This window comes from Aythya ferina, assembly GCF_964211825.1.
Source record: "Aythya ferina genome assembly, chromosome: 17".
Classification (NCBI taxonomy): Eukaryota; Metazoa; Chordata; class Aves; order Anseriformes; family Anatidae; genus Aythya; species Aythya ferina.
The window spans coordinates 10,581,720-10,601,565 of NC_140316.1; the positions used below are offsets into that span (position 1 = coordinate 10,581,720).

Sequence of the window (19,846 nt, forward strand, 5' to 3'; positions counted from 1 at the left end):
CGCCCCGCCCCGCCGTGCCCGCGCCTCGCGGCCGCCATGTTGTTGTGGCGGTGAGGGGAGGCGGCGGCGGCAGCCGGAGCCCAGCGAGCCGGGCCCAGGCAGGCGGCCGAGCCCCGGGGACCGGCCCCGCGCCATGCCCGGCTCTGCCCCGCGGTAAGGAACCGCCGGGAGCCTCCCAGGGCTCGGTTCGGGGGGCGGGAGGAGGGTTGGGGCCTGGCGGAGGGGAGGCCGGGCGGGAGGTTGGGGGTTGAGGCCTGGTCAGGCACGCCCCCCGGCCTCCGCCTCAGCCTCCTGCTCCTTCCTCCTCTTCCTCCCCTTTCTCCTCTTCCTCCTTTTCCTCCTCGGGGGGCTCGGGCTGGCGGAGGGGTGGTGGATCCCGCCTGGCCCCGCCGTGTGGGCCTCACCCGGCTGCGGCCGCCGTCTCCACGGCCCTGTCGCCGCGGCTCCCTCCCGGCCTCCTTCCCCCTTCACCTGCCTCGCTGCCCGCCGAGGCCTCACCCCTGTGTTGTTTCTCCTGCCGCCTCCCTCAGTGTGCTGGGGGCCGAAATTCCTGTGTTTCTCCCTCCTCCCGCGGTGGCAGGACCCGGTGCGGCTTTGGGTGCTCGTCTGTGGGGTGCGGGGGCTCTAACCGTGCCTCTTCCCCGTCTTCTTCTCAACAGCTCTGTTCTGTTGGTGGGAGCCGAGCAGATGTTGCCCTTCTCTGGTAAGTGGTGGTTTTGCGCTGCCCCCCTGGCCCCAGGTGTGAGGTCTTGGTGTTTTGTTTAAGTGGAGCTTCAGCTTTTGCGTGTAGTTGTTCCCTTTTCTGTCCTTTTGTCTAGGGAATGTTGATTTATCAACAGGTGAACTCTCGTGTTCCCTCACATCTCTCTGTATGGGAAACTGATTCCCTTGTTGTGCACACCCCCTTCACTGGGAGAAGGGTGGTTATGAGCTCGTAACTCCTGCGGACTTTACCCATGAGAACTGCTTTTTTCCTGTCTGAGTCTCCCACCTGTATGTTTTCTTGTGCCATGAGCCCACACAATCACGTGCAACAAGGGCTTCTTTTAGAGGAAGAGGGCTTGGCTGGGAGATCACATAAAGTAGTGCTGAGCGTAGAGGTACAGTGAAAATAAAGGGATACCTGAAATTCCTAGGTTAGTTCGTCGGGAAGGGGCGGTAGCGTGGCTGAAGGAACTGTGGCAGGCTTTCTGCAATACCTGTCATGCTCGAAGCTTTAGATAGAGGGCTGAGGTGCTTCTTGCCTGGTCCTAAAGAAAGGCTCCTAGTATTTGAAAATCTTTTGGTGGCAGAGAAGGGGAGCTCACATGAAGGAGCGCTTGCAGATAACTTGAAAGGAGGAGCCTTGACATCTGATACACACATCGCTTCGGCTGTGGTTTTAGAGGATAGAAAAAATGCTTTCTTTCATAGTACAGGAAATACTGTGGACTGCAAATATTGAAATTTTCTGCAGATAAGTACAGGCGGGGCACAGGATTCTGAAATGCTTCACCGAGAAGTTTGGGTGCCTGCTTTGGAGTTTGGGGAGGGGCGAACGTGCGGAAACAGCAACGCTGAGCAGTGGTGGCTTTTGGCAATAACTCCAAAAGGTTGGTAATAACTCCAAAAGGTGCTTGTTGTACTTCAGATTATAGGCTTCAAGGAGTGATATGTTCAATCAAGCTGGTTCTCTGGCTAGCAGTGCAATTCAGGATATTGCTAATGTCCGTTGCTGTTAGCTGTCTGCACTAGAAATCAGTAAAATGTTAGCCAGCTTCAGCAATAATGTGCAACCTACAGATGATCCCTGTGGGTGGAATAGTCCATCTTGATAAGCTCTTGTTTTCTCACCAAAATGGCCATCTGCAGCTGAACGAGATGCAAGCGCAGCGTGCCCGAGCTTCTGCAGGCAGAGGATACAGTCCTTTATCTTCGATCTTGTTCCACCTACATGCCACCCAGGGAGGTGGAGAGAAATATGTTGTCAGCCCTTCAGGAGTAGGAGGACTGAGCAGCGCTCTGCTGGCAGTTAGTGTGTACACGCAGAGTAACGTAAGGAGAAGGGTGGCGTTAGGCTGCTGGAGCGATGGGATGAGCCTGACAAGGCTGCTGGAGTAAGGGAGAAGGAATTGTCACTGCGGAGTGAACGGGAGCTGGATGCCAGAGGCCGACCTCTTCTGCTTGGCAGCGCTGGTGTCTCTGAGCACGGGCCCGCAGGTGGTACAACAGCGCTCAGCGAGTGTTGTAAACCAGAGTGAAAATCCCAGGTACTGGAATGTGCCTTTGTTTCAGAGTTGCTTTCGTTGGCTGAATCAACTGATGTAAATGGTTCTTTCGGAATAAGCTCCCCAGCACTGAGTTGTCTAACCCTGTTCTGTGCTGGGATGGGTGACTGCTCTGCCTTCGGCTCTAGCTAGAGTGGCTGCTGGTGTAAAGGATCCCATATGGGTTCTACATCTCCAGGAGAAGAGCTTCCTGACTTTCAATTCCACCCCTTCTGTGCTTGTTGGTGCCATAACTTTCCAATGCTTTTAAGAAAGCTTTGGGAAAATGGCTAGTGCTCAAATAACGCTGTAATTCTTGTAATGAACCACATTTTAAGACAGTTATTCATTTATCTTTGTGAAGTTTGAAGATTAAAGGGTGATTGCGTGGCTTGTATGACAGATTTAAAAGCGAAGTTCATGCTGGTTTAGGAATTGAAATACTGACTTCATAAGGCTTGCTCTGCCCAGTGGAGATCTGAAGACCTCAACTTGTGATGTGTTGTAACTTCTATCTTGGGTGCATCAATCCTGAGCGGGGCAGGATTGCTGTAGCTGGATGGGTGTATGGACGTGCACATGTGACAATTTCTTGCCTGCTACTTGTGGGATGGGCAAAAATCACAGACTGTGGCATCAGTTGGTGCTGACTTCTTATTCAGAATGTGGCTGGGAATGGAAACAGCCGAGACTTTCTCAACTCTCCACCCCAGAGGCAGGGGATGCCAGCTGACAGAATGCTGGTTATTGTGATTCTAGGAGGTAAGAGAGTGCAGCGTTATTGTAGAAAGCAGTGGTACTGTTACCTTTGCTAAGTGCAGCGGGGTTGTGTCTGTGATGGGAGCTGGAGGTGCTTTGGTCGCCTTCAGGAAGCAGCAGTGTGTGCCTGGAAGGGAAACGTTGGAGCTGCAGCTCTGCACCATGCAACGTGAGCCAGGGACGAAGAGCAAAGGCTTTCTGGAATGTTAATTGGAATAGGTAAGTTGTTTCTGGAGTCATCGTCCATGAAAAATAACTGTTTTTACGGGATTAACTCAAAATAGAGTTGCTGATACCTAGCATTGGTTTGTCATCTGGAATACCTCTGACTGAGAGCTGTAATCTAAGGTGTAGAAGGAGCAGTTGGGTTGTGTCTGGTTGCTGGTTCAGCTGCTAGCTGGAAATGTGCTCTGCAGGTCTCGCAGGAGGATGCTGGCTTCCTGCAGGCGTTGCTCCCGATGGGTGTTAATGCTGCACACGGCTGCAACGACGTAGGCTTGGCATGATTCAAAGTTTAAGACCTGTGTGTGCATGACTGGGGTGTGCCTAAGGGAGGCAACGAAGAGTTGGACATTGTACCAGTGGTCCTGTAGCTGGGGGAGCCCTTCCCAGCTCTCATCAGAAGCAGCAGCCTCTGAACAGGACTGCCCAAATGGGGGCTTTGTGCCCGGCCTTGGGGCAGCTGGGTTTGGGGAGGCTGGAAGATGGGCGGCCTTCAGTCATATTGCAGCTAAACTCGTACAAGCTGTGCTGCTGAAGTGTTACCACACTTCCAAATTGAACATTTTGAGCAAATTTTGAGTAATTTTTGACTTCGGTTCTCTATCAAGTTGGCTCAGGAGGAGCAGGGCAGTGGCCAACACCAGGGCTTGGAGCAGTCGGGGGTCTTGTGCAGCATTGGGCCTGGTCCTAGCTGCGAGCCCTGAGCCTGGCCTGGAAAACGGTCCTGGCAGCTGCGGAATTGGCTTGAAGTGGGAACAAAATTAGAAACTTGGTGCGAGCACTGCTCTCCGTTGGAAGAGCTGGGTGTTTGAAGGGCAGCTGGAACAGCCCGTCGCCCTGACCGCTGCCTTCCTTACAGCGAGGGCTGGTTCAGGGCATGTTCGAGTGCTTGATCTCAGGAGATCAACAGCCAAGATGCCTCTGAATTCCAGAACGTGGCCTGGAGGATGGTGCGTTTGTGCTCTGATAACTGAATTTGATTTCTTTTTTCCCCTTGTCCTCCTTCCTGTTGTTCCTGTTGACCTCAGACTGTGTTCTGTGCTCACCTGTTTGCTTCTCGGGCCAATTACTCCTGCGCTCTCTGCAGAGTGACAGTTTCCGTAGGGTTGGGCAGGGTTTCTGCACAGCATCTCCTCTCACGTGATGGCTGCTACCAGCTCCTGGGGAGAAGTTGAAGCCTCCAGTGTGAGGAGAGCTCAACAGCTCTTCTGCTTTGAGGGCAAGCACGTGAATGTCAGAAGTCTCTGAGTACTCTCCTCTTTGTCTTCCCATGGCTGAGCTTTAAAATCAGACGCTGTGGTTGTGTTTTTAACCTGGTTACAGGACGTATCCACTTAAACGTCCTCTTCCTGCTGGGTTAGGTCCGTGAGAAGATCCTGTTGGATCCTGTGAGGCCAGAGCAGGGCTTGGGTGCTTGGTGTCTTGACTGGGATTGTTTTGCAGCTGCACACATCCGCAGCTGGAGGCACGTCCTAAACTCAAGGCTGAGCATATTCGGGGAACGTTGGATACCTTGATTTTTTTTGGATTGCTTTAATTTCAGAACTGGAGTTACTCTTTTCTGGTGCTGTCTCTAGCAGATGTGCAAGGTCCACCCAATCAGGTCCTACTTTCTTTAGCCATTACTGGGGAAAGAATTGGAAAAGATACTTTTAACTTCAGTGTCAGCTTCCTACTTCTCAAGGAAGCAACATTGTCAAAGTAACCTGCTGCTGATGTCCTATTTTCCCATGCTATGAGCACAGTATCTGCTTGGCTAAGACTCCTAGGGAAAACTCTCTTGTTTGTAGTCTTTCTTAGCCTGTTTTATGAGCGTGGAAAGGTTTTCCTTCAGGAAGACTAGTGGAAAGCTGTACATCAGGGTTTAGCTGAGATTCCTGAAAACAAAATAAATTGAAATAGAGATCTCTAGCTGAGGTGCCTGTCTGTAGGATGAAGTGTCTTGTGTGTATGAGTCTAAATCATTTCTTTAAGTGTTTCTGCCTGTTCTGGTTCAGTACAAGGTTAGTTCCTAGAACACAGTCACTATGGGGGGAGGTAATGCACTTCAGGTTGAATTTGTGGAGGAAGACTGTTGCATTGCCATAATTAAGCCTTTGTAGCTTTCCTTTCTGATCCCAGAGGCGTGTGCCCTGGTGCACTGCAGAATGGCACTACAGAAATGCTGTTAGCATGTTTTCTGTTGCCCTTCTGGGGGCCTCATTTGCTTCTCCTGCTTTAGGACTAGAAACTAGGGCTATATTCAAAGCATTAATTCTGTAGCACTACCTGAGAGAACGGAGCTTCAGGAAGAAATAAAAATAGTTTCTCTTTGCCTGTGCATTTAAGAGAAGGTTTTCACTCAGACTCGACAGAACAGAACTTTTCTCTGGTGCTGCTTTCTGTCCTGGAAGTGCCTGGGGGAAGCTGCTCAGTGCTGCCTGCATGAGAGGACAGAAATGCCTGTCTGCTGCGAAGCACAGCTGGAAATGGAGTCTGAAGACAAGATACATTTGGCTGGCTTTCCGAACTGCTTTCGGGTGATGGAGCAGAAGACAGGACTCCCTCCTGTGAGCAGTGCTTTAGGTAGAGGCCATGTGAGTTTTAAGCCTTCCAGTCCTTCGAGTGTGACTCCTGTTTCAGTCCAATTTGATGGTTCTGTGCAAGTACACTTATTTTTGTGTGTGTGTTGGTACAGCTGCTGGCAGGGTTTCAGAAAATAGGTGGAAAACCTGCTCTTTCCTTGAGTCTTCATGTCCTGTAGGGTTTGGATCCTGATAAGACGAGGGCAGACTACTAGATTTCCGATTTCATTAAGTTAAAAATGTAGCTGAAAGTATTGGAAGGGGTGTGTGTGAAACTGGAGGTGGAATTGAAGAAGTGGTAGCACAAAGAAGGAGCAGCCTGAGGTCAGAGACACCGTGCTTGTGCCTACCGTGCCTGCGGGGTCTCAGTGTCTCACCATCCCACAGCAGACGTTACGTGGGTGAGTCTGGTTGGTGCTTCTGGGGGGAAGCCCAGGTTTTGGTGTGGAGCAGCTCCCAGAAGGGTCCTGTTCACTGCCTGGGGCAGCATTGGTCTGCTGTGACTGGGATGCTGTCAAGGTGAGTGTTAGCAGCTCCTGGAAGTGGTTGTGGCAAGGTTTGAAATTGGAAAGTGTTTCCTTGGCATTTCCTATCTGGTTTTTAGACAGGAGCCCAGCAGCCTGACTCCTTGTCTTCTCTGCAAGCAGATCACGAAAGGGAGTGAGCTTGTTGCTGTGGCTGGCTGATTTCATCTCTTGTAGCCATAATTGACCTAAATGTGTACCTGGGAAAGCTCTACTTACCGCGTTGCTATCTGCAAGCAGGTAATTGCTATCATTGAAACTAAAAGCAGAGATAAAACGAGGTGCTGTGAAGTTCTGTCACCCCTAATTACACCGTGTGTGTCCCTGATAGGATGCTCGCTTGGAGACCTCTCCAGACCCAGTTCTGGGCCTGTTGAGCTGAACTCTTTGGGTTTTCTTCTCTCCCATCTTCGTGTGGTCTCTGATTTTCAGAACTGCTGTTACCAGAGCTCCCTTCGACTGTTCTGTGGGTTTTGTAAGTTTGGGCTCTTAAAATATTTGTCTGTGTACTGACAAAGAACCGATGATCAAAAGGGGAAGCTACAAGATCAAAGCTCACCTGCGTATCCTGGAGGCAGATTTGCTTGTAAATTAATGAGAGGACATTGCTCCAGCCCTCCTGTAGTCAGTTTGCTGTGGTTTGAATAGAGCAGGAACGCTTCTCTGAGTCCTGTGAGCTGACAGCTTTGCTTTTATTCTGTTTGAGTTTATTTACTTTCCTCATCACAGCAGTCGTGGCACTGTTGTGTGGTACCTGCAAGCTCTCTGTGTCTCCAGAGTGTTTGTGGTGCCTGACAGACTGCACCCATCGGTCCAATCCTGCTTCCCACTTCTGGGGACGTGGCTGGTGGACGGAGGCATTGCTAAACTGATCCAAGAGACCTGCCTGAAGTGCCTGGCCGTGCTGCGTTCCTGGGTCCTTTTTATTTGCCTTTAAATGGAAGCAGAAAGCAAGTGAAGCCTATTTAATGTAAGCTTGTAGGTTTATTGCCTCTGCCTGCAGACCTTGTTCCCACTGAGCCCTGTGCATGTTTTTCCTGAGTGGATAAACTTCGCATCAAATGAATGACTAATCCTTATCACACAAGCGTTCATCTTTACAATTAAGAGTTCCTGCTCTTTAATTGCACGGTGGTTGGACACACTAGTCATGAGTACGTTGGAGAGCTCAAATTCTTCATTTTGTCTCACTGCTGGTAGCAGGAATTTGCTGTGAACGGGGCATTATATTCTGGTTGGATACCCATTATAATTACATTCTCATCTTTGTCTATGTTCAGTGAACCTTTCTTTGAGCAACTTCCAAAAGAATGTACCTTCTTCCACTTTAGGAAAATCTGAATTCTGGGGAAAAAGGGGGAAGATCGGCGCAAGGTCAACGTTTTGAGGTCTGCCAGGCTTTCCTTATAGGTTTGGCTAATGGATTATGGTCGAGGCATGGTTGTTTTCTAATGCAGAATACAATAGCTTGCTTGTTTGCTTTTACTTTGGACTGGAATCTCTTAATCCCTTCGGGCTCAAGTGTGAGTATCACATGATTTGGAGGTGTTTGGTTAGTGTGCTTCTGCTGCAGAGCATCCCTGTGCGTAACGGATGAGTAGATCGGGACAGCAGGGAGAAGCAACATGGGAACGTCCAATTTTGGAGACGCATGTTGAAGCTGTTACTGCTTTGTGGGTGTGTGTTCTGGCAGAAATAAGGGCCAGTGGCTGGGCAGTTAGGCTGTTTGCTCTGCAGAGATCAGCTTTCTGCCCTAAAAGTCCTAGCTTGTAGGGAGCGCTCCAGCTTTCGAATATACTGATAGTATCCTCGTACCTCCAGGTGCTCAAACCATGTTTTAGGGGTCTTGGATGGAAACTTCCTTGCAGGAGAGCTAATCCGTGGTCCTTCTTTGAGAGCCTGACTGGGACATTGGAGGATACCTGGCTGAGTGATTGCTCATAAAGGCTCCTTGAAGTAAAAGGATTGGAAATGTTCACAAGCAGCTCATCTCAGACAGGAGCTTCTTATAGAGCTTCGGGACAGTAGCAACACACCTGGTCACTGCAATGTTGCTTTTTCTTCACTTCCAGGTTTAGTAGCTGGACCTAAAATGTTTTCCATGTATCTGGAAGTGGAATTTTAGCTTTTTAAATGGTAGAAATAATGCTGGTACTTGGTGAAGTAACTGCCAAACACTGATCTCCAGTGGAAGGACTAGACGAGATGAGCATATCATTGGGGTTTCCTAAAACTACTCAGTTTGCAGCATTTTAGGGAATTTACTATCCAATGGTGTGATGCTGACCTGAGGATGGAAGCAAACTCCATTGATTTAGAAGATACTGATCTTGACTGTGGGTGCTGCTTCTGCCAAATTTGGTGCATTAAGCACCAGGTCACTGTTGCTCTGCTCAGAGTAGCTGCAGTAACTGATGGTAGCAGCAGCTGAAGCCTGCTTCTTCCCAAGCTGTTTCACTTGGGTTGAAAGAAATGCAAAAATACTTGGGGAGCTCTACTCCTGGTGGTTCTGGTCATCAGGAAAGCAAAAGACCACTTTTCTGGGCTGAGGTGTTGATGTGCAGGCTGGTTTAAGAGCTGTCTGGCTTTCAGTTGCTCGGCCCCTTGAAGCCCTCTGCAATTTTTCTACCACCTAGGTGCTTCTGTGAGCTCTTGGAAGGCGAGGAGAAGGGACAGGATGGGAATGGCTCAGTAAGTCACTGAGATAAGAGCAATGCCAACCCTGCTGTTAGGAGTGATTCACCGTGGAGTGGGAAGCAACCCTGAAACCTGCCCGATGCGATGCCTACCTGCGGAGGGTGGTTATGCTCGGTGGTGTCACTGCTGGCTGCTGCCTGAAGTGGCTGGGTGCGGGTTCATCTGGAGTGCTTGGCCCATGGAGCCACGGCCAGAGGAAGAAGGGCTTTTGCTTGATTGTATGAGGTTGGTGTAACAGGGCCACTGAGCTATGTCTCACTTTCTTGTCTCAAGTCTAGTTCTTGTTAAGCTGTTTGCGTAAGGTACGAGTTCAGGTGCTCCTGGCCTTTGAGGGTCACGCCCAGAGAGCAGTCCTATTAAAACTAATAGTGTTCTTGCATCATTCCTTAGACGGTGAGCTCTCACTCAGCACTAAGGTATGAAGACTTTTCCTCTTGCATAAGAAGACTTGATTTGTTCTGGTTGAGGAAGAAACAGTTTGGCAGCTCACTAAAGGGTAAGTTGTGTGCTGTTGTGCCCTGTAGCTTATTTTTTCTAAGCATTACTATTTCAAGTTACTATCCAGCTTTCTAAACTGTCCTAGTACATCCGACTACCTGATACTAGACCAGTGAATATCAGGTCAGCCCTTGTTGAATGCAGTCCCTTTAGTGCTTCTGGCATACGTCTCGCTTTTAGATGCAACTTGTTTGGCATTCAAATTAGAGACCTAGCAGGGCTAAGCCTAAACTGCCTGAACTTATTTCAGGGGCACCAAAATTACAATGTGGCGTAATTTCTAAATATCTATAGCAGTTCTTGCTTTTCCTAGTTCGAAAATTCAGTAACTTTTCCTAATTCCGAATTTTCTAGTTCCTACAATTCAGAACTCTTCTTAGTTCTAAAATTCAATAGTAATTCCCTAGTAACTAAAATTCAGTTTTTAGTCTAATCAGGAACACATGCTACCATGTTAAACCCAGCAGAACAAGTAATGTGCTAGTTTAAAAAAACAAAACAAAACTTCAATAAACCCTGCAGATTCAGTAATATTTTTTGAGCTAAGTGACTTATCGTAGGCAAGGAGCGATAAGTCACAACATGCCTTGTCAAAAGAAGTCAGTCTCAAATGTAACTCGTATCATGAGAAGAGCAAGAAGGGATTTAATTTTTTTGTGCAAGAATTGCTGTGTTGGAAGTAAGCACATGGGCTGAGGGGAATCTAGTTAAGTTTACGGTTTCAGAAAAGGCATAATGTCAAAAAACTTTCCAAAGATTTGTGTTTAAGCTCTACAATTCTTTTAGTGAATCTTGCCAAGACAGTTAAGAATTCGTAGAGCTAGTGTGAATTTCCAAGCTGGGTGTGGAGCCCAGAATGCTTCTGCAGGTGGAGAGAATGCTCGAGTCTGTTCAGGTAGATTGTCAGCCCCAGTGGTTTTGGTGCTGGAAAGTTGTGGGATTTTTTTTTAAGGAGTCTGAAAATGTGGCTGTAAAGTGTGTGTGCGTGTGGTGCAGAGGCACACGGAGCCAGTTGGGTGCTCCACTGCTTGTAGAAGGTTAGCTTTTGAGCTTTCATGAATCAATGAACAGGAAACTTTGAACTGGCGTTCTAGCTCCTGCTTCCTAGAACTTCAGGCCTCCTTAGCTGGTTCTGGAAAACATAGGAGGAAGAATAGGGTCCCTCTGCATGCTTGGTTTTCTTAAGATCTGCTTGGTTATTTGTGGCTTGTTAAAATGCAAAAGGTGAAGAATTCCCTAGGCATGATTTAAGGGTGGCTTGCTGAGCTGAATGGTGGTAAAACAACTCGGTGCATCATGTTTGCAACAGAAAACAATCAGAATTGCATTTCTATGGAAGTGAGTCAAGTTCTGTGATTCTGTTCTCCCCTAGGTGACTTTATGCTAAGTATTGCTGAAAGACCTGACAGGTTCTGCATGTTGAAACAGATACGGTGGATTAAAACTTGTCTGAGGAATCTCCTGCTTATTAGCTGGCTTCTGAGCAGCCGCTTTACCTGTAACTCCTCAAAAATCAATGCTGATGACTGAGATACTTTGATTTTAATAACATCTTAACCAGAATTCTTAGAGTTTAAACAACGCACGGATATTTTTATGGCATGAGAACGTGGAAGAGAAAGTTGTGAATCTTTCTGTGAAGCTGAGAATCCATAATCATGCTGTGAGTGACAGCTCAGCCTCTAAATGGAATTCAGAGCATCTTTGCCATGTTATAAAAAGCTTGTTGCCTGGTGCTGATCTGTTCCTTCAACATAGAGCTTTTTGTAACCTTTAAACTCTGCAAGTATAGAATAGGAATTTATCCTGTTAAAACCTGCATTTGTTTAAAGAGCCACCTCCTATGTATTCACTGATGTCCCACATCTCTAGGTTTCAGTCATTTAAATGCCAAGGTGTGTGTCACTCCAAACTTACTAGGTAAGCTTTTTTTTTTTTTTAACAAAGAAACCTGAGCTGTAGCAAACAAAACTGTGTCTATTCTGCTAAGCCTTTTTCATTCTTCAGTTTTATTATAGCGTTGAACTCCTGAATTAGTATTTAGGAGCTGAGCTGCAGGTGACTTGTTGGAGAAATTCAGGAGATTCTTCCAAGTAGTTCTTGGATGAGGAGCATCTGACTTCAGCATTATCTTTCAAGTGATGTGTTTTACAGCATTTGATGTCATTTTACAGGTTTTCTGTTTGGGAAGAAAGGGGAAAAGTCCTTACTAGTACCCACTCTGCCAGTTTTGTTTAGATGAGATGCTCTGGTGTGTACTGCGTAAAAGGATCTTAAAAATGAAGCATTGGAAGTAGGTTGAGTGGAAGGGTCCAAAGGCTCCAATTCTGAAGTAAGGATTAAGTGTGATTTGCCTAGATAGGTTTGTCCTACTTACAAACCTTACTGAATTTTGGAAGGGGGAAGCAGAAGTTTTTTGTGCAAACCAGCACACTTGCGTTAGGTCCTTTCTTAGTCTTTTGTGTTAGTTCGTAAAGCTTTCACAGAAATGCTGCTGGTATTCCCACCACCTGCTCAGCCAAGGTAAGCTCGTACGTTCATCACAGCTCACACGTGGCTTTTCTTCCTTCCAGTGTTCTGTCACAAGTGACACAGCCTACTTACAGGGAGAATTTGCGTAGAAACCTGCATCTTAACCTTTTTTTTTCCCAGTTGCTTCAGTCCCATGCATCTTCCGTTTAACGTGCTGTGTTCAGCATGACTGGCCTTACGTACTCCGAAGAGGATTTTTTGATGCAATGCTTCTAGACAAAGAATGCTGCAAGAAAAGCATTTAACAAGTGCTTCTGCAGTGCTTTATCCTGCCTCTGTAGCAAAAATGGCCTCTATCCTAAACTGAAATTGCTGGCTTACAGCAGTCTTCCCTGAGTAGAGTGCTGCTAGCATGGTGTCGTCAAGGCTGGGTACTAAGTGCAAGGGCTGCTGTGCAGATCATGCAACAGAGCTAAGAATACTGGGTGCCTGAGGGTGCTGGAATGCTGGCTTGAACTTCTGGAGCAGGAAGGCCTTGCTACTGATGGCAAGTTACCCTCAAAAATACAGCTTCTGCAGCAGTTCTATGTCTCAGGCAAACTGAGCTTAAAAGCGTCACCTGCAGCACAGGCAGCTCTGAGGGTTTTACGTACCTGTGGCACCACTTGAGCTCTGCTGGAGATTTATGCAGGAAGTGGAAGCAGATGCATTCCTTTGCGGAGCCCTATTTTATTAATTGTTAACTGAAACAGCTGAATTGCTGGGTTTTGGTGTTTGTGGTACCGTTTGATATCCTAGCTGATAATGTTGGTGTGTTTTCCACAGATAAGATGTGCTGACTCCTTGTGGGTTGGGGAGCAGTGAGTTACTGGATTTGTAGATGTTAAGATGGCAATGTATGTAATTCAGTCGCTAGAGCTAGTGCGCTGAAACTTCATGCTGGGAAGTTACTGAGTAACTTGGTTTTGGTCACTGGGCTGCACATAATAATGCTGGTGAACTTAGCAAGGTTAAATGAAAAATGTACAAACAACAAATGTCTCTTTTGGAGCCTGTTCCCAGGGGTAACAAAGCCTTCCTTGGTCCTTGTGCAGATACTCACGTGGCTCTGACAAGACTAAGGATTTTGGTATTCCTGTGTAATACCTGTGCAGTTAGGACCTTATCTATTTTGAAGCTTTATTATACCTTACCCGTAAGCGAAGTGGTTACTGGCGAGCTTATTGTAATGCTGAAGGCATGGTTCCCTTCAAACTGCTGGCAAGGGAAATTGAACGTATGCATTGCTGTGTTTGCTCTGGTGTAAGTTACTTCAGAGCATTGGCAGATCCTCCTCTGCGGGATCGTGTATCAGTTTGAGGGAGAAGCTAGTCTGCTAGCACACTTAATCTATTTTTGATTTGTCAGGATCTCAAAGGTAGAAACAAAAAGCACTTTGTCCTGGCTGAGTCTCGTGAAGACTGACACTTGAATCCCTCTTTCTAGTCATCTATTCAGTTATTTCCTTAGCACGTTATACTCGCTGAGTGAAGCTCATTGTTTAGTAGAAGAAAACTAAGATTGGATCACTTCCATACACAGGCTTTCATCTATAGGGTGAACATCTCATACTGACAATTTCAGTTCTGTTGGAACAGCTTCAAGTTCAATCTTGTCAGTGGAAGTCAGTGAAACTTCTCTTGCAAGTCTAATAACCCATCTGAGAAATAAAGTCGTGCTGGGCCGGCCTTACTGCTGCCTTCCATCAAATCCCATCTGCATCCTCTTCCTGAATTGGGCAAGAGGAGTAGCGTGACTGGGGATACCTCCTGGTGGGTACCACGCAGTAGGGCTACTCGGCAGGTCATGGAGCTCTTCGGCTGAGCTTTAATGAGCAAACAGCCCCCCTTCACTTTTGGTGACCTCTCTGGAGAATCACGCATGCTTGCTTATACTTAGGAGAGAAGTAATCTCTCAAAATATCTTGGGAATATTGTGTGCAGGTTTTAGTTCTTGCTTTTTGTGTTATCATGCACCTTTCTTGCTCATTGCTAACCCCAACTGTTTAGATACAGTAAGCGGTCTGAGTCTTTACCTTGCTATTTAAGCTTTTTTACAACTTCCTGAAGCTCTAAGCATCAGGGCTTGAAACTTTTGATGCATATTAGAGCTGTGTCAGAATTTCCATGAGCCTTGCAGGTGATCATAATGCATTCAGTCTGTCCATGAGGAGCTGAGCTTGGTTTTCTACTGCTTGCTTTATGCTTTTCAGGCCTCTGTTTGCTTTATCTTAGTTAAGCAATAATAATTGTTAACTCAAAGCATTAAAGTGAGCTATCATATTGGGAGAACAAACCAACCAAATAAGCATTATTGCAACTTCCTGATAATGAAAATTCCAGTAGTGAAATATTTGATTTAATCTTTAAGCTTGGAGAAAATGGAGGTGGTGATAGAAGAGCTGCCTTATAACTGACTCTCACTTTGGCAAAGCTTGATGCGTGTAGGGAGGGTAACAGCTATTTGTTATGTTAATACAGGGAACTTCTGTTGAGCTGCTTGTTCTTTGAGCATTTGAACATCAAAGAATGTGGTGTCCACTTAAATTCTTTAATTACTGATGCTTCCTCAGCCAGAGTCTGGATGATATTGTCTGCTTCATTCTAGCAATTCTGTCTAGATGTACTTAAGCTCGAAACTGCGGCATTACAAACACTGGAATATTGCTGTCTTCCCTCTGAATCAGACAGTGGAGTCAACCACTTGTCTTTATCCTGAAGAGGGTGTCCAGAGTAGGTAGGAACTGCTCTCTGAGTGATAGTGGGCCTTCTAAAAGGGGGCCAGGTGAGACACAAGCATCTAGCATGGTCTCCAAGGCAGTTTCTGTATACAGCTAATATGAACAGAGCACTAAAGATGCTTCTAGTAAAGCTGGATCTTCTGACTGCAGGTGGCTTTGGCAGTTTTCTTGGCATGAAAACTTGGTTAACAAACATTGCTGTAGAAATAGTATAGGCACAGCCTCTCGAGATCCAACTGAAGAGCTCTGAGCTTTGACAACTCAGCTTGATGTTCTGTGTAGGAACAGCTCTGACTCCCTGGAGGATGTAAGCACGTGATCAAACAAAGCAGTATCACTGTGCAAGTCAGAATGCTAAAGCTTCCAGCCTCCCAAGCTAGGGCATCAGTTCTGTCTCATTACTCTCTTACACGCTCAGACCTGTTTCTGAACTTGCTCTGTATTCCTCTGCTTACCTTTAGGCGCTCGTTTCCAGCTCTGTAGGCTGAAGCACAGCTCAGTGCTCTGCTGGTTGGCTGATAGATTTGTGGACGCTGACTGCTGGGTAGGCTGCTCGGGACTGCTGCTGCTTGACAGTAGATCCTGCCTGGAGGTGATTGCCACAAGGCTCGCACACGGGTGCTCTTCACACACAGAGATGCTGGCAGAGCTGGGTGTTGAAGCTGTTCCCTACCAGTTCAAAAATTTCTACTGTAATAAAAACTTGCCCCAAAGCCAGCTTTTGATAATGTACCCTACTGATTTTTTTTCTGTTTTACAGATACTGCTGTGGAATTAGCATTATTTCTTAAATACGGTATTTTAAGCATTCCACTTTGCAATAATTGCTCATAGAACAATAGTGGGTTTATAGCCTTGGATACCTTTAACAGCATTATGGAAGCTAGCTATCATGTTAACAGAACCATTCTAAATATATTTCAGCATTGCATTCTTGGTGGAGTAATTGTGACGCAAGAACTTGATTCCCGATTATGAATACATCTTCCACATGCGCACGTGACAGTGACAGAGCAGCACATGCTGGGTTTGGAGATAGGGTTTCTTTCGCTATGACTTGGAGTATAGTACGAGTATCCATTGCTTGTGAAGCATTACGTGAGCTCAGCAGCGTGGGGCTGTTCAGAAGTGGTTGCAAGCTACAGCTCATGGGAAAATCTCAGTCCTTCAATGGAGAATGCATCTTTATTTCTGCAGTCTGTAGGAAAACTATGTGCAGAGCTTGCTTTGGGCTGTTTCATTGAGGGAGGCTTGTCAGGAGGACACACCTGTCGTTGCCAGCTGCATGAGGAGTCCATCTTCTAGTTCTGATTTCCCAGGCTCTCTGGTTTTTCCTCTTATTTAGGTTTTCCACAGCATACTTCTGTGCTAGTTTATTCCTCAACAGTCAAGTGGTTTGAGATTATCTGAAAGACACTGTCCTAGCATAGCTACCTGATCTCACTGAGGGTGGATTTTCATGATTAGGAAATCGGTAAATATATCTCTAAATGCTGTCTTAAACTGCCTGGCCTACCTGGAAGGACTAGACGGTCTTTTGGTTAGCATTGACAGCATTAGTTGACCTGAAAGTGGAAAGGAACTAGCCTTGAGTGCTGAGAGACACAACTGTCAATGACTGAAGGAGCTGTACCTTGCCTCAGACTTGCCTTAAGTGTCAAGTTTCTGGCAGTGACAGGCTGACTTCAGTACAAGAGACAGGTGGTAGCTTGGAGCAGGGAGAGTTAAAACTCTCCAAAGTTGAAGTTAAGGGAAGAAAATGTGAAGAAATGACAAGCTACACTGATTCCCTACCTGTGCAAGACCTACACATTAAACTTATGCTGACGTGCTGCTAAAAACATCCTCTCATCCTTCTGCCTGCTGTGGAAGCAAAATGGCAGGCTTCAGTTCCTCCCTGTCTGGCTGCTTTAATTCTTCCTAAGGCTGCCATCAGAGTAGCTCTGCTTCATGCTCTGGCAGTCTTGCTTGAACTGTCAGTGCAGTCTGCAAGCCCCTTTCACTATGAATACTGCTGGCGTAGCAGTTGATTGAGCAGTGGAAGCATGAGTAAGTCTCTCACTGGCTGGTTCTCAAGCCTGACATCATAGCCAAGAATTAGATGGCTCTCTTTCACCATGAGGATAATGAAATAATTCCTACTGCGTTATTCATTAACTCACATTTCATTCAGTGGCTCCTAAGAGGATAACAAGTATGTTAGAGGTGAACTTGCACAAGACTTCTGACATCCTTTTGATAAGATAAGGTTAAAGCTGTGGCAGACGAAGTTTAAACATGACGGTGGTGCCTCGCTGAGGCAAGTGGCATGTGGTGTATTACACTCACTGACTTTAAACCTAATTGGATTGATTGGGCTTAAAGAAAATAGCCTGAATCTGAAGTTGTTTGAGAAATAACTAATGTACAAAGCATTATTTTCTATTAATTTCACATTAATTTCCTTAATATGAGTGGCTGTACAGAAGGGTGATGTTCAACCCAGTTCAATCCAGGTGCTTCAGGGCAGGTAGGGGAGCCCAGCAAATAAAGCGGGGGACCTGCAGCAAAGAAAACACGTGCAGAGAAAAAGCGTTGTGGTGAAGGTCAGTCTTGCCTGATACAAGAGTCTGGTAAAGCATGTTGGGTTTTGAGTGTTAACACTAATGTATATTGAGCACGTATAAGATTTGAATACCTTGTAAGTGTCAGTGCCATGTCTTCCCATGTGCATGCAGTTTTGTCAGCTTAAACTGCCATATCCTATTCTGCAAGGAAACCTTAAAGGAAAGAAAGATTACCTGCTTTGAGGGTTGCCATTAACGTTATGTTCAAAAGTTGTCTAGTTCTTTACGAGACAACTCTACCCCTAGCTTTAGGGCTGAGTGTTTTGGAGGGGGCTGTGAGGATTGGCCACCTGACTCATTTTAGCTCTAACACAAGTCCTGGATGATCTGAGCTCCCTAATGAATGGCTGTGGCTGTTGTTCCAGCTCCTCTACCAAATGTGAGCACTGTTTAATTCTTAAGGCTTGCCAAGAAGTTCGTCTCTCTGAAAGAGGTTTATACAATTACTGTACAATTGAGCCAATAAACTAATATAATCAGCTTAAGCTGATGGTGGGAGGAATGCTGATGGGAATATTTAAATGTCTATCCAGTCCCCCAAGTGTCAAAGTGCATCAGTAGTTTACCCATGCAGGTAATAACAGATCTCTGAGGTCTTGTACATCCGAAACTATCCAGAACTGCCCAGCTGCCCGGTAGCATCTTAACTGGTCTGGTTTTTGTAGAAGCAGTGGATGAGGGAGGAGCAGCTAGGTGGTGGTCTGGTGAGTCAGGTGGCTGCCATCCTGGAGATTTAGATGTGTCCCTGCCCTGCTTTGGATTGTGGTGCTGGGTGGTAAGTTACTGGAAACTTGTACAGTAGTTATGCTATTTTACAGCATGCGTAGTACACCCAGCACCAAAAGCTTAACATCTCCAGGCCAGAGTGCTCATCCCTGCAGCTCCAACTCCCTCAGCTAGTGGAGCTGGATTCCCTGAGTACAGAGTAAATTAGTACAGAACACATAAACCTTGAAAAACTAGACTTCTGTTTTGGGAACTGAAACAAAACCTTTCTGATACGTTGAATTCCTACCATGCTTAATTTTCAGCCTTTTAAGTACAGTAATGCTGCCTAACTGTATAGGACAGTGTGAAAATACTTAAAACATGGTGAGCGCCATGGAGCTTTACTGGGAGATGTGCTGTAAATTGAGCAGTGTGGAAAAATGACTTTATTCAGAATACCCTGCTGACTAAAAGGGTTAGTAAAACGCATATAATAAAATAAAGGTTTATGTTCAGAGAATGCAGGGCTCCTCTTCCTCAGGAAGTTGTAGAGAGCAATGAGGCTGCCTCTGAGCCTTCTCTTCTCCAGCCCAAACAGCATAAGTGTCCTCAGCCTTCCTCATAGTATGTGCCTTCCAGCCCTTTTACCAGCTTCATTGCCCTCCTCTGGTTGTTTTCAAGGACCTGAACATCCTTCTTGTATCGTGGAGCCCAGAACTGCACACAGTATTCAAGGTGGCACTGTACCAACACTAAACGTAGCGTGAGAATCACCTGAGAGTGGGAGAATGAGTGTGTGGATCTCTTCTGTCAGCTTTTTGTCCTTTATTTACTTTATTGTGCAACCAACTACCTGTAACAACCTGAATTCCTAGTCCAAAAATCCATCACCAAAGCATGCCTGTCCTGTCAAGGATCTCTTCCCTTGCAGTGGCATTTGCACACCAGTGCTTGGACTTCTCAAGCTGTTGTATGTGAAATAGTGAAAAGAAGAAATACTGGCCTGTGTGTTTTTTTTTTTGAAGATCTGGTTTTAGCACTCATGTTAACGGTAACTGGGAAAAAAATGATTATCTTCATGTCAAGTTTTAAATTGTTCAGACTGAACATAATCAGCAGCAGCTCTAAGTGCTGCTTCATGGATTTCCCTGGTTATTCTGGAAACCTCTACCAGACAAAGACTGCTCTCAGGACAGTTCTGTCAGCTGGGCCTGAAAGTGATGCAGAGAGATTTTTATTTCCCAGCTAATGACACAGATATGGTACTGCTATTGAAACATACCATGGAATTTTCTTGTAATTTGCTTCACAGATCAGCTTAAGCTTGTAAAGTAAGCCTTGCTACATAAGGATGTAGTCTTTCAGCCAGGTAAGGCAGTTTAGTTATATATATATTTTTTGGCATTTGAATCTAGATGTACAAAATCATATGCAAGCTCTTTCAAAAATAAGGGCTGGATGCTGAGCTGGATCTTACAGTGAGCTGTTATTTATCTGAATGCCAAATGCTTTTTATCGCAACTCTGAGCATTTGCTTCTAGAAATTGATTTCACATCTAGATTTATGTATTATACCAAATGTGTAACATCTTGAAATATTTGAAATAAAAGTGAAGTAGGCTGGAGTATTCTGAACGTTGTTCCTATCCTTGTTTTGCCTATCTGCTCAGTGTGAAGGCTTCATGTATCTTTGAGTATTTTTTCTCACTTAAAATGTTCTAAAGATTCCAACTTTAATATGGAACAGGTTTTCTGGAGGAGTTTTTGGAGA

The 19,846-nt window shown here is 45.9% G+C and overlaps 1 protein-coding gene and 1 long non-coding RNA gene across 15 annotated transcripts in view; one reads left to right on the plus strand and one right to left on the minus strand.

The window, feature by feature from the left end:
• Nucleotides 1-19,846, plus strand: part of MTMR3 (myotubularin related protein 3) — a 79,263-nt gene continuing 59,417 nt past the window's right edge. For 7 of the 14 annotated variants that reach the window (XM_084539145.1, XM_084539134.1, XM_084539148.1 and 4 more), the window contains exons 1-2: nucleotides 2-153; nucleotides 660-703. The gene's annotated coding sequence lies outside the window, so the exon portion shown is untranslated. Of the gene's footprint in view, nucleotides 154-659; nucleotides 704-9,402; nucleotides 9,509-19,846 lie in introns of all 14 variants that reach the window. The other 7 variants (XM_084539143.1, XM_084539142.1, XM_084539137.1 and 4 more) reach the window with 5 other exon arrangements.
• LOC311446224 lies at nucleotides 11,501-13,252 on the minus strand. Its single transcript, XR_014698809.1, has 2 exons — nucleotides 12,636-13,252; nucleotides 11,501-11,689 (listed from the first exon to the last, which is right to left on the minus strand). It is a non-coding gene; the product is annotated as an uncharacterized lncRNA (long non-coding RNA).